Source organism: Sebastes umbrosus, chromosome 10, assembly GCF_015220745.1.
Source record: "Sebastes umbrosus isolate fSebUmb1 chromosome 10, fSebUmb1.pri, whole genome shotgun sequence".
Lineage (NCBI taxonomy): Eukaryota > Metazoa > Chordata > Actinopteri > Perciformes > Sebastidae > Sebastes > Sebastes umbrosus.
This window is the reverse complement of record NC_051278.1, coordinates 12,356,114-12,370,543: the sequence shown is the minus strand read 5'-3', so window position 1 is coordinate 12,370,543 and position 14,430 is coordinate 12,356,114. Positions and strand designations below refer to the sequence as shown.

At 40.5% G+C, this 14,430-nt stretch overlaps 1 long non-coding RNA gene across 5 annotated transcripts in view; it reads left to right on the top strand.

Annotated features, from left to right (window-relative positions):
• LOC119495781 overlaps nt 1-14,430 on the top strand; it is a 100,529-nt gene that overhangs the window by 35,145 nt on the left and 50,954 nt on the right. Inside the window, exon 5 of one of the 5 annotated variants that reach the window (XR_005208563.1) lies at nt 7,602-7,905. The exons of the other annotated variants lie outside the window; for them this stretch is intronic. This is a non-coding gene — a long non-coding RNA (uncharacterized LOC119495781). Of the gene's footprint in view, nt 1-7,601; nt 7,906-14,430 lie in introns of those variants that run through there. 5 annotated transcript variants of the gene reach the window in all.

Genomic DNA, 14,430 nt, shown 5'->3' with positions numbered 1-14,430 from the left:
AAACCTTATTTTAAAGCGCTATGAATGTCATCCTGTGTTGCCGCTCTTAATTGAAATGTAGTTTGCCAAGCAAGGAAATATATGGGCACACATGGATGGTGTCGGCAGAATGTTTTATGGTGATGGTAACAACACCTGTTTAATATTAGCATCCTCCTTACTGTATACTTTACATTCCTCACGTCAGTTTTAGTTTGATTTATCCAAGAGAGGTTAGCAGTAGATAAAAAATAGAGTTTTATGTTTAAGCAAGATTTTCTGATAACTGGAAGAAGATAAATATGTTAAACATTTTTTACAAATTATTTAGGTGCGAGGTCATTTCTGAGATAACTGTGAGCATTGCAATAATATTGTGATCGTGATTTACGTCTCGCCACTTGAGGTTTGTCATCTGCAAATGATTCAGGCTGAGGGACTAAGCCATTTCATGTGGCTAAGATCTTCAGAGAACTTTATTCAGAGAGGCTGGTCGGAGGTCTAACAGCTGCGGCAGCGGAAATAATCTACACTGTGTGTGCTCATCTTTAGTCGACTTCTCCGTCACTCCGATGGCTCGATTAAACCTGTTAATCGCCACCTTTGAGTATTTGAATGTAAAGATTGAAATAGTTTCTCTTTAAAGCTACTTAGCAGACGTTTTGGTTTGAGATCTGTAGTTAATATGCAGGTTGTAACAATCACATCAAGTTTTGCAGATGCACAAACACCCTTACAGCTGGGGGACACACCAAGCCGACATCAAAGAACTAGTGGCGATGATGGCGACGATTCAAAAAGGGAAACTGGAAGACCGAGGACGGCGGATATACAAGCTGTTGTTATGATACTTACAAGATCAGACGAGATGAAGATGAAAAATGAGAAGAGCCTTCTGTGTTTTTCCTCTTTACTCTACATGTTGGCTTGCTTTTCTCATTTACGTTTCTCTTCTCGTGCAATGATTTGTTTAAGCTAAACAGCCAATGAGAGGGATTTCTCTCACCAACGGGCACCGGCACCGATTCAACATACTGAATCGGCCTAAAAAACTCGAACACAGACTAGAGCCGACGGTGCGGGACACTAAGCCGACAGACTGACAGCCCCAAACTGTCCGACGGCCGACCGTCAGCTTGGTGTGTCAGGGCCTTAAGGTCTTTGCACGCCAAGCCTGTATTTTTCGTATGCGTTTTTTAATCCGTCATCTGATAAAAAATGTGGCACACAAACCTTGCACACCGAGTACGATGCGTTTTATTATTCTATTTGTTGCGAAAATTCGCAGTACGAGACAAAACTGAAATAATTACGTGGTCGTGATGGATAGCGCTAGTCCAAAACGGGGCTAATGAATGAATGTTATTAGCAAGAATCTATTGTTTAGCTGCTCAGAGCACAATCACTACGATCTGATCTTTCTTACATCCATTGTTTTGCAACCGTCCCCGATTACAAGCTTTAAATCTTTTAATTCTGCATCTCTGTAGTCTTTTGTTTATCGTGAAGTGCTTTGTTCTGGGAGACAAAGTGAGTTTTTATCATGCCATTGTAGATGATGACATTTGCACGGATGGTGGCTCTGAGTGGTCAGACAAACCTCTTTTGGCTTTTGACAGATGCGAAAAAATGCAAAAAATAGAAACTGGTCCGAAAACTTTAATGACGGACAGAAGTTTCGTAGTCGGTGAGTAAACGTGAGGTGGTATTTATTTTTAAACGTGCAACAATTTTGGACGAAAAATACGAATTTGGTGCGCAAAGGCCTTAACTTGTCATAATCTGTGTTCTGTACTAAAACTACGGGTTGTAATTAGTTTGCCCTTCCCCCTCTTTGTGAACCTTGCCATAACCCCGGGCTCCTGAACCCACTTGTACATTTTAGGCCTCGATAATAAACCAACATCTGCAGAACTTACAAGTGCTTTACCAGAGTTAATTGAGTAAATTGAAGCAAGCTGCAGAGCAGTGCTGATCTATGATCCCCTGTTGAGGGCCCAGAAGGGAGACAACAGATTTACTGCAAGGACAGTGGGCGGCCTTTTGTTCAGACCCTGGTTCATGGGAAGTTTGAGGTCAGTTGGGATTAAAATATCTTAGGGAACAAATGGAGTAATTTGAGTGCAATATAAGGAGCGCTCTGCCAGTTTCACCCAGATCCAGGTGTGATTTATTTGACTTTAAGCCCCGTGTCCCTTTTTCATCTTTACCCCTTCCCTATTATTTGGGCTTTATATATAACATGAAGACAGGCCCTTTTTAACCAGCCCTTTAGTTTGGTTGACATAACTGAAAGAGAAGGAGTCATGCATATGAACACAAACAAATACCAAAGGGCAAATATCAGTCTTCTCTCTCTGTGGCAATCTGCTTGGCCTCATTGAAGTGCTCTTTAAGTGACTATAACAGACTATCCAGATTGAGGATGCTAGTTGTGTCCAGTCACTGTTCATTTGTAGTTCATTGTTGAACAAACTAGAGCTGCAACGATTAATCGATTAGTTGTCGTACAGACTGTAAAGCCCCTTGAGGCAATTATTGATTTGTGATATTGGGCTATACAAATAAAATTTACTTACCTTGATTTGTCAACTATTAAATTAATCGCCAGCTGTTTTGATAATAGATTAATCAGTTTATTTTAAGAAAAAAAAGTCAAAATTCTCTGATTCCAGCTTCTTAAATGTGAATATTATCTGGTTTCTTTACTCCTCTATGACAGTAAACTGAATATCTTTGAGTTGTGGACAAAACAAGACATTTGAGGACGTCATCTTGGGCTTTGGGAAACACTGATCGACATTTTATAGACCAAACAACTAATCGATTAACCGAAATTAAAATAAACATTAGTTGCAGACCTAGAACAAACTGTTTCGTTCTTATTGCCACGGGTGGAAGAAGTATTCAGATCTTTTACTTGAGTAAAAGTAGCAATAATGTATAAAATACTCTGTTACAAGTAAAAATCCTGCATTCAAAATCTTACTACAAAAGTATTAGCATGAAAATATACTTAAAGTACCAAAAGTACTCATTATGCAGATTGGCCCATTTCAGAATCATATATATTATTGCATTATGATTATTGATGTTTGTGTATGTACATCACTTTAATGGTGCAGCTGGTAAAGATGGAGCTAATTTTAATTACACATTATACTGCTGGGTGATTTAACCTACTATAATATATTATAACCTATTAGTTTACTTCTATTTTGTATAAATAATCTAAATTTGCAAAGTAACTCAAATTTCAAAATGAATGTAGTGGAGTAAAAAGTACAATATTTCCCTTTGAAATGTAAAGAAGCATTAAATGTAAATACTCAAGTAGAGTACATGTACTTCCAAATTGTACTTTTAAGTACAGTACATGAGTAAATATATGTAGTTACATTCCACCACTGCTTATAGTCAAAAGAATCCATGCTTTTGTGCATCATACCTAATGGACAGAGGGAACACTAGCATTGCTAGCAAGTTAGCTATACCCTGCAAAAATACCCAACTGAAGCAGGAGCTGTGGTGAGAGGAAAGGAGATATGTTAAGTAAGCTTGCATATCAGATTCATTTGTGAGGGAGCATAACAATTTTAGTTAGCGGGGTCAAGAGTTTGATCTTCAGCCTGGTTTTCTCCCGAAGGAAAGAGCCAGGTGGCGAAGGTGGTCCTTTCATACGGTGATTGTGTTAAATTGAGCATTAAAGAGAACCACTCAAGGGCCCTAGTAAAATGTGGGCGAGGAGATGTGACTGACATTGATAGCACCAGAAGGAGCAAGTGTGCTGCTATTCAGTGATGTGTACAGACATCCTGCTACTGCCCCTCAATGTTTATTTTACCACAGACGCTTTTACTGATGTGTGGGTTTTAATTAACTACTTTTATTTTCAGCTTTTTTCCAGAGGAGTTTATTGGTCAGAAAAGGTTGTTAAAGTGGTAACAATGAAAAGCTATTTAACTTTAGGATAATTTAACATTTAGCTTTGAACCTACACCAGAGATAATTGTAGTTGCTTGTAGCCTGTGCCGTAAAGCCTGCATGGTCGGTCGGGGCGGCTAACAGAGTTTTCAGAGTGGGAGGCAGCCGTGTGACGTGGAAGAAGACAAAGACGAGAGGATTTAAATGTGGATTTGAGTGTTGAACAATGGAGTGATGGAGCAAATATGCTTTGATGGCTCAGAAAGCCTCTACCGTGTAACAAAGAGCTGCTACTGATTTCAGTGCAACCTGCATCCTCTTTGACGTGGCAACCACCAAAGAAGATCAACTCAGCAACTCAATATGGAGAACAGATTGATGAGCTCTGAATTTTATACGTGGCTTTATATAAATATGTATGTACTGTATATATATATATACATACTGTATGTATTCGTGTAGACTAATCTACTGCGTTGATTCACTTGTTCACCGCACACACAAATGCCATTGTGAAAAATAAACACACTAAAGCAAATGCAACAAGTTGGGCTAGCTAACTACACCTAAATAACTAACTAACTAACTAACTAACTAACTAACTAGAAAGACAAACTGACAGACAGATAAACAGATTTATCAGTTTGCTGCTCAGACACAAACGAGCATGAGTGCACCTGCGCAAGTTTGGAGGATGACATAAGACCTGCAGCTTCTCCTATAGTCCCACGTCATCTTCTCATTTTACCAACAACCTTATTTTTCTTTTTAACTTTGAGCAAAATTAAGTTATTTGTCAAAAAAAAAATTGTGGTAGTGACAGTGTGGCTCATAAATAAGAACATCATAATAAATAAAACACAACATTGATTGCACATTAAAAGCAGTAGTGGGGACAGGAGGTTGGCATCAGAGGAGCGGAGGCAACGGGAAAGAGTGTGATGGTGGAGCAGGTCGGTGAGGTAGGAGGGGGCCTGGTTATGGAGGGCTTTGTAAGTGAGGAGAAGGATTTTGAATTGGATCCGTTGTGGGACAGGGAGCCTGTGGAGGTTCTGGAAGACAGGGGTGATGGGTGATGTGGTCATGGGAGCGGGAATGGGTGAGCAGACGGGCAGCGGAGTTCTGGATGTACTGGAGTTTATTTAGGTCTTTGGGATGATGAGCCGTAAAGAAGGCTGTTGCAGTAGTCATTTCTGGATGTGATGAAGGCATGGATCAGAGTTTGGGCAGCAGAGAAGGAGAGTGATGGGCTGAACTCTTCACTCCACCAGGATGTCATCGTGAGGAGAGCGCTGATTGGCTAGATTGTTTCAGCCTCTAACACACCCAGCAAAGTATGATAATAGATTCTTCCTAATCCCACCCTGTTTCCATGTGCACTTGACCACACTTCACGCCTTGCACCTTGATTCCCTATGGATGTGCTATGACTCCAACCCATATTGTTTAAGGTTCAAGTGACATAAAGAGGAATGTGGTACTCCACCAGGCACTCAGTCAGAGCAGAGAGGTGGCAGGATCAACATTTATGTTCATACGGAACATTTAGTCGATGGTCATAGAGCAGGACTTCTTTATTTCCTCACTTTGCTGGACTCAAAGGAGCTCTATCAACGATGCCTGGTCCACATTTTGAATCACTGTGTTTACTAGGGTGAATCGTGATTTTTAAAAAAAATTTTATGATTTTGAATTGATTTTCTAATGCAAGAATCGATATACTTGCTTTTTATTTGCTCTTATTGTTGTGGTCTGAGTAACGTGATGTCATATCCGTTCCGTATCTATCAAACACCAAAACAAAGCCGCAGCGAGCCGAAACAACAAAGCACGGGTCTGCATTGATACGACCTGCACCCTCACATTTTAAATCCAAAGTGGTAAACACAACATATACAGTTAAGTATAGAAACACTTTGGGTTTCACACATTGCCAGGAAAAGCAGAGCTAGACATGATGGCTAAAGCTGCATGCTAACTCTGTCATGGACAGAAAACATTATCGTATTGCGGAAATGTGCGGTCAAGCCGGCCGTCACTCACATCTCCGTGGTCAAATCGGCCAACGCTACAACTGTAGAGCACCCAAGGGAAATGCCTTTTTTCTTTGATTTTAACTCATCTGACATCTCTGACTACATACATGCTGAAAATCAAACATTTTTACTGTATTAATTTAGATATAGTAAATGTCCTTAGAAGTGTATATTTCAACTTTTTCCCATAGTTTAGTGTTAAAAAAGTTAACAAAAATTGCAATAATTCGCAATACATATTGAATCGGCACCCAAGTATTGTGATAGTATCGAATCGGGAGATAGGTGTATCGTCCTAGCCCTAGTGTTTACTGAGAACTCTAATAAGTAGATATATATTCCTAGAAATAAGGAAGAATCCACAGCTGGGCAATAGTTTAGTGTATTGCTGCAGGATGCAAACCCCAGCTGTCTGTAACAGGAACATCCCCAGTCTGCTGTTGTTATTGCACACAGTCGCAGGGATTGCAATGTACAAATAACCTTAGCTGGTGAGGCAAATTGCCCTGTGGCATTTCCTAAGCACATTTCCCAGCGAAGCATCCTCCGATTCTTGGCCGTGTCTTTAATGCGTGTAATAATGTCTATTAAAAGTTCCCAGGTCCAGGTGAGCATTCGCAGGTGAGGGTAGTTAGTGTGTGACTGCCAGGGGTTCATCCAGTAAAGCCGTCTACCACTGTGGAGCATTTCATCACGGTGTTTATTCAATACACAGTATAGTTTTGGCTGTTGCGTCTGAGCTGCCAGGCGAATAGCCCAAATCATCTGAACCAGACACTCTTCAGTGGTTCTGATTAAAGGATAATGTAGCCTAAAACATAAACAGATGTTTCATTTGTAGGAAATATTTCCTCAGAAAGTCCACAGAGCTCAGATAAGAAATAAAAAGCCAATAGATTTATCTTATACACAATAATCAAATTACAGTTGTGAGAGAATTACTCTAATTTCTTTACTCCCCCTTGGACACACACACACACACACACACACACACACACACACACTCAGACAGTCCCATCTGTCTAATAAGGACATTTACGCAAAGCAAAAATTAAAGCATATGCTATTATCACTGAAGATGGTTAAACATTTCGACCAAATCTGGCTCCAATCCCAACTCAGATTTATAACCAGATCTTTTTCATGTTCCTGGTTGAGGCACAGAAGTCTCATCATCTTGTCCACAATACAAAGGCTGTATCCCCTATGCCAATACATGTCTTCATGATTGGACGCAAAAGATAATTAGCCATGTTGTATCAATGGGCTGCCAGCCACACCATCTCTTGAAACCTTTCTCGCCCAAACGTGGCCAACAATTGGCTCCGTGCCTCCCTCATTCACATACAGTAGAGTCAGTGAGCAACTGGGTTTCACAATGGGAAGGGGCGGGAGGGGAGACACGGAGCAAAACAGGCCGAGAGAGAGCAAGGGAGGAAAGGTGGGAGGGAAAAAAGGGAGGGAGAGAGAAATAGCAGGCCAAACTCGTTTTCCGCTTGATGGGTTAGCTGCAGAGAATGCGCCTTTACTAGGTAAATGATTAAGGGGGGTGGGAGGGGGACCTATGCTGCTCTGCTATTATGTACTTCAAAGGTCTCCAACGGCAGGTTAAATGAAAAGCAAATGTGTTGCCCTGCTGCTCAAATACCTCAAATGTTTTAGCAGGTGCAAGCAATGAAGAGGAGGGCAGTGACGGCGGTGTGCTGCACCTTGCTTGGGAATCGTGGATCCTCCTTGTTTGGGGAGACAGATAGTGTCCGACCGACCGGTGAAGGGTGAGACAGGTCCAGTGTCTGCCAGTACGAGGCAGGTCGAGCTCTGCTCAGCAGTCTCACCGCTCTGACCTTCATCTGACACACAGGTGAAAAGGCAAATGGGTGCAAGTGATGTAGTGGAGGTGTTTGAGATTGAGATCTCTAAATAAATCTTTAAAGATGAGTCACAAATATCTAGTTTCTCTGCTCAGTAATTTCCTGAAGCATCTGGGGACTGTAATTTTTAACAACCATAACTCAAACAGGAGTTAATAGTTGTAGGAGTTTAGTGTAGCCTTTAATCACCGACAACTAAACTGCAAACACAGTTACATTCACAGCTATAACACCACCGACAACCCCATACTCATTGCCGCCACATACACACGGACTGCGGTCGCAGAAATGTAGCCTAACTTTGGAGCGTTAGTTATTTATACTTCTTCTCGTCAAGCTAGTATAACAAGCTTAGGTTTTCTAGTTTCATATGATACCAGTATCTTCACTCTAGCTTTAAAACTGAGCCCGCTACAACCTCCGAAAGATCGATTTTGTTAATGTTTTAAAGAAATTAGTGGCATTAAAACAAATTTGCGTTAACTTTGACAGCCCTAGTGTTGATACTAATAAACAACCATGTACTCCACATACACTACTGAGATCACATGATCACATTAACGGCATAATAATAGCGCTGACATAATCTGTACGGTGTTTACATAGGCCCTGTTGTACTGCCTTTATTGTCTTAATAGCAATGTAATCTTGATGTTTGTGTGCATGTAAATGAAGTCCCTGTTGTGGATGCTCCAAATGAATCAGCTCGCTCTCGGCTCACCTGTTCAATATCAGCGAGGTCCATTACATAATCACAGCGTGGTGATTACAGGTCTCCTGCTGGCAGAGCAATTACCCCGGCTCGGTCATTATCACCTCATAACATCATCTGCTCTCTACATATCAGCACACACACAACATAGCTGTGTATTACTCAGTGTTAGGTCACAAAGCGCGTCTGCGGCACTAATGCAGTGTAATTTGTTCATTATAATAAGTGTAAATTTAATAGGTGTAAGCACTGATAAGCACATTTGTGATAACTGTTATTCTAACACGTGTTTGGTTGCAGACATTTGGAAGACTCACTATAAGGAAGATGAAATGTTTTGATATAACTGCAACATCTGTTGACCATCACACTACATGGCACGGTAAAGGCAAGATAAAACAGAGGAAGAGTGAATGAAAACTCCTTTATTTTCTCATTTTCTGAGAGATTTAAATTAGTATTTGCTTTTCAATAAATAATTTAGTAAATAGAATAACATATCAGGTTGACTTGATATCATTATTTCATAGGGTTGTATTGAAAAAGTGAATTATTGAGTTATTGCAGAGACATAATCACTGGTCATATTGTTAATGTTGTACGCATTTGCAGTGTTGGAAATTAAGAAAATACATGTACTCCAGTATGTACTTCAGTACAGTTTTGACTCGGTACTTGTACTTTACTTGAATATTTACATTTTATGATATTTTCAGATTAAGATTTTACATATGTAACAAATGATCAGTTTATAAGATATGAAGCATTGTTATAAATTAAACTACCCAACAGAATATGAAGCAGTTAAAACTAGCTCAACTTTGACAATAATAATCCAAAATGAAATAAAGTAACACTAGCAGGGGGCATTCTGCATAATGAGTCATTTTGTTATTGATATTTTAAGTGTGTTTTATTGATAATACTACTAATCATTTAAATAAGAGACAACTTGGCTTTGAGAAAGATTCTCATAATAATCTTTATCTTGTGTTTATGCATTTGCCATCATTAGCAGACCATTAGTCATATTGCCCATTCAGTGTTTCACCTCACTGTATAAAGATGAACCTTTCCCAGTCTGCTTCACATCACTAGGGCTACACAATATATCGTTTTTAATCATCATCGCAATGTCAACTTGTGCGTTAAACCCATCGCGAAGGACTGCAATATTGCACTCAGGGATTTTTTTGAGTTAGTTGAAAGAGAGCATCAGTAGAAAACTGCACTTTAATATGTAGCCAAACTATTTTTCTTTCTTATTTGTGTTCAATTCAATGTTCAATATGTTTAATAAAAGAATATTGGAAATAAATTTCCTTTGTTTTTTTTTAATTCAACAAGCAATTTGTTGTATTTCAGCAGTATACTGAAAGAAGCACAAAGGCCGAACTGAGCACACTTTCATTTATTTATTTGTTTATTTATCGCATATTTTCCTCATATTGTGCAGCCCTACATCACACATTTACTCATCTCTAACGTGTGTCACTGCAAAAATGTTTAAGTAAGCAATAAATACATATTTCTGGTTTCAGTTTAAGCCTTGTGCCTGGTTGTCATTCACAATAGGATGAATGCAAATAATGATAAATCCCACTCTCTTGCTTTGCTTAGTTTGCACTGTCTCTCAGTCTAGAGCCGTTTGTAAATCGATATCCAAGGAGTACAGGTGTTGATTAATCCTCTCGACATTTTCCCGAGACATTCTTTCACTCGTATTGACATTCTTGCGGCTGCCTGGCGAGCGGTGAGGGAAATGAAAGCGCTGCCATGGTATTTTGGAAGCCCCTCAGAAGTCATATTTACACGGGCGAGCTGCTGTGATGGCCTACATTATGGAGTTTATGGCCTGTGGGGGTCTGCTCCCGCTAGCCCGACAGGACTTCAGGGGAAAATGCCCATCTCTGACTGGCTCACCACATGCCAGACTCCTCAGTTTACTCCAGACAGATGCTGGAGTAAACTGGCTATATCCATGAATATAATGAGCTATTTAAAACATGATCTCACCCAGCAAAAGTACATGAGGCTGAACTATCATCATATTCATATAACAGTATTTCATATTCTACATTACAGTACACTAAAAGTCAATACTGACTTGACCCTGCCAGCATAACCACAGCTCGCCCACTCCTTTCACTCTTGGGGCCGGACACAAATACAGTGGCGGCCCCCGCCTCCTGCCCTGGTGGAAAGGGGTGGTTTTATTGTGGTTATGTTCTCTAGCAGAGCGGTAATGAGTCGCATTTCTCTGCGCTGCAGCTCTGACATGGTGTAACTGTGTTACACTGTGGTTGACTCCACACACAGCCAAGAAAAGAATTTCATGGTGGTGGTTGAGCCGCAGATAAAGGCTTTCTCTTCATTAAGAAAATAAATAAACAAGGGAAGAAAATTATATGTCAACACTTTATTGACATACCACTTTCTTCCACCCCCCACCCCTCCCTTCATCTCATTACAATTCCTCAGCTGTGTTGTCTCCAAAGTGTCAGATGGAGAACTGCTCACAAACTAATTTAAAAGTTCAATCACGTACGGTAGTAGCAGTCTGTACTTTAACGAACTCCTGGTACAGCACAGTTAGTGATACAAGCAAGCACACACACACACATATTAATATACAGAAACAAACACATGACTTGGAGAAAAACAGAATTAATGCATTGTTGTTTAAGTTTATATCCAGCTGGATTGTTTTTGAACATGTTGGAAGTGATTGATGCCGTTTCGTCTCCGAGAAAATTGTGTGCAGTTTAGAGAGTATAGTTGAGGGTGGAATATTATGCAAAGAGGCATCGCTATCAAAAGGTTGGGTGTTTTTTTTAGGGTCAGGTCGAGCACTTACTGATGGAGCAGTGAGAGGAATCTTGGCTTCTGCACTTATCTGGTGTGTGTGGAGTGTGGGGTACTTTCCTCCCTCTTTCCTCAATTTCTTCTCTATCTCTGGCACCAAACTTATCAAAATAATGTGTAGTAAGATCATTTTTGGCTTGCGCCTGACAAACTGATATAAATTTCAATCTGACTCCGACAGAAGTTTTCATTTTGCCAAGAGTGCAAAAAGAGGCGTCTGTGTGTGTGTGTGTATGTGTGTGTGCATTATGTGTGTGTTGGGAGTTGTACTGTACACATCTTGTGAGCGAGTTAAGATGTGACCATAGGAGAAGAGGAGTGGGTCAGAAAATGTTCAAATAACACCCAGGATGAACAAAGATTTTCATCAGTAAACCACAAATTCTTTCACGTCTCACTTTGCTTTTAAGCCAAAGCACTACCTCTGTCTCTTGAGAGTCACTTTAATAACTCAGGATCATTATTATTATTATCATTACCACCTGTTGTTGGGAACTTCTCCAGTTCAGCCAAGAAACTATTGTAAACATATTCAGCGACTTGAATCTGAACCCCCTCTCTGATATGATGCAGCCTGGGGTTGGGTACCGAAGTCGGTACTACCTACGGCTCTTTGAATGCTTCAAAGCTTTGACTGTTGCCATGGTAATAGACCTCCAAATTAGTATATGAATGCTTCGTTTTTTTGTTTTTTTTATATATAAGTATGTAATAATAATGTTTAAATCCCCAAATAGCCCACGAAATAAGGAATAATCCCACAATTCATATTCAACATAAATTATTATTAGTTATTATAAGATGGATATTGCTGTTTGTTGTGTGTAGAGGTGAGTGTGTGTACAGTAGTGTGGCAGCGGTGCTGTCCCGAAGCTTCAAATACCTTCGAATATTTCTCACCGAATTTTCGAAGCCTAAAAAATACTATTCAGGATAGCCCTAGTACTACTAGTAAACAAATTTCTGTACCTGAGAGCACATCTGGGAGACAGAGTATGAGATACAGCGGAGTAGCACGTATCCGCCGCAGAGAAAGAGAGAGAGAGTCACAGTCACAGGCGAGCCAAATGCGCTGGTTAACGTTACACTTTTCAAAACTTGACGCTGACAACGCTTGCTGCAATATTTGTAATGTGAAATGCAAAGCTGACCAGGGCAACACGTCTCACATGTGCTTCCTCTGAGACACACACGACAGTGTATGTATCTGATGTATGTGTCAGGCTATGCCCCGGTGAAAGACTGACAGGCTTTAGGCTTTAGGGACGAGGGCTGTCAAAGTTAACGCGCTAACGCAAAACGCAATCGAACTTTCTATTTTTATCTTAGAGTAAAGATACTAGCATCACGTGAAACTAGAAAAACCTAAGGAATCCATTGATACCAACATGTCATACTATCTTGTCGTGAAGGAGACTAAGTAACGCTCCAAACTTACGCTAAACTTTGGCGACGAAAAACTGGCATGGCCATTTTCAAAGAGGTCCCTTGACCTCTGACCTCAAGATATGTGAATGAAAATGGGTTCTATGGGTACCCATGAGTCTCCCCTTTACAGACATGCCCACTTTATGATAATCACATGCAGTTTGGGGCAAGTCATAGTCAAGTCAGCACACTGACACACTGACAGCTGTTGTTGTCTGTTGGGCTGCAGTTTGCCATGTTATGATTTGAGCATTTGTTTTTTATGCTAAATGCAGTACCTGTGAGCGTTTCTGGACAATATTGGTCATTGATTTGTGTTGTTAATTGATTTCCAGTAATAAATATATACATACATTTACATAAAGCAGCATATTTGCCCACTCGCATGTTAATAAGAGTATCGGTTAAAATGTGAGGCGTCCACTTTGCTGCTCCATGTCACAGGAAGAGACAGCGAGGTGGCAACCCCGCTCTGGCTGGGATGCCACTCAACGGTGTGCCATCAGCACCCGGGTCCAGTTTGGCACCGGCTGCAGGAGCAGGAATCTTGCACCCTCATTACACCTCAGCCACTCTAATTACAACCTGCTCAAGAGCTGTTATCCTACACCTCACAGTGACAATGACAGCGCCTCCTCTTAGAGGCCTGGCCGGTTTTCTGTACCGAGGTGCAACACAACACCCCTGTAAATAAATGACGGTCCTGCAGGACAGAACATGCACCAATTACTAACTAGAACCTGTGATCCGTTGGAGGCCTGGATTTAACTTTGTTGTTTTTTAAATAAATGCTGCTTTCTCTTTTTGATGATGATGATGATGATGATGGTGAGGATGGTTTTAATGTATTCAACCAAACGATGATGAAACCGAGCATGAATTCTTTCTGGCCCTTCGCTCGGCTGCACGGAGGAGAAATCCATTTACACAACAGGCAGTGAATGCGTCTGTGAATGTGTTCCACGGTGTCCTATCACACACACGTTATTGTTTGAGATCCTGTGTTATGCTGACAAATCCTCTCGTGGCAGCAATCACCTAAGCGTCTTCCATGAAAGGGATGTACATATTCCTCCACTTATTTCAGAATTTATTGTGTTCATCACTAATCCAAAGATGGGTTCCTCATGTAATACCCGCCATCTAATCATTCTTAGTACTCCAAGGGCTTGTTAGACGAGATCCTGTAGACTGTAATTGTTTTGTCGATTGATCCCATGGAAAAGCGGAGATAGATTAGAGAGCAGAAGACAGTAGAACATTAAAAAAAACACTATTATTTTAAATATTTAAAATTCTTCAAAATAAAAATCTGCTGTAACATGGAAAATGGTGCATTCAGGGGATAGAATTAGCATCTGTGTTAACACCTTGCTGGTTCTCTTTGAATACAGCTTACACATTGTTTTGGTAAAGTGCCTGACTTTTGAGCTCTGTGACAGCGAGCGGCGGCTGCCTACTGTATGTCCTCGCTGAACCTAAACATATTACACAGCATAATGTTTTTATAAAAGTCCATATTAGGCGGCTCGGATCCTAAAAGGTTTATGACGACCATTTAGCATCATGAGAGCAAAGCTTAACATGGCCATGTCAAGATAACATGCAAGCATCC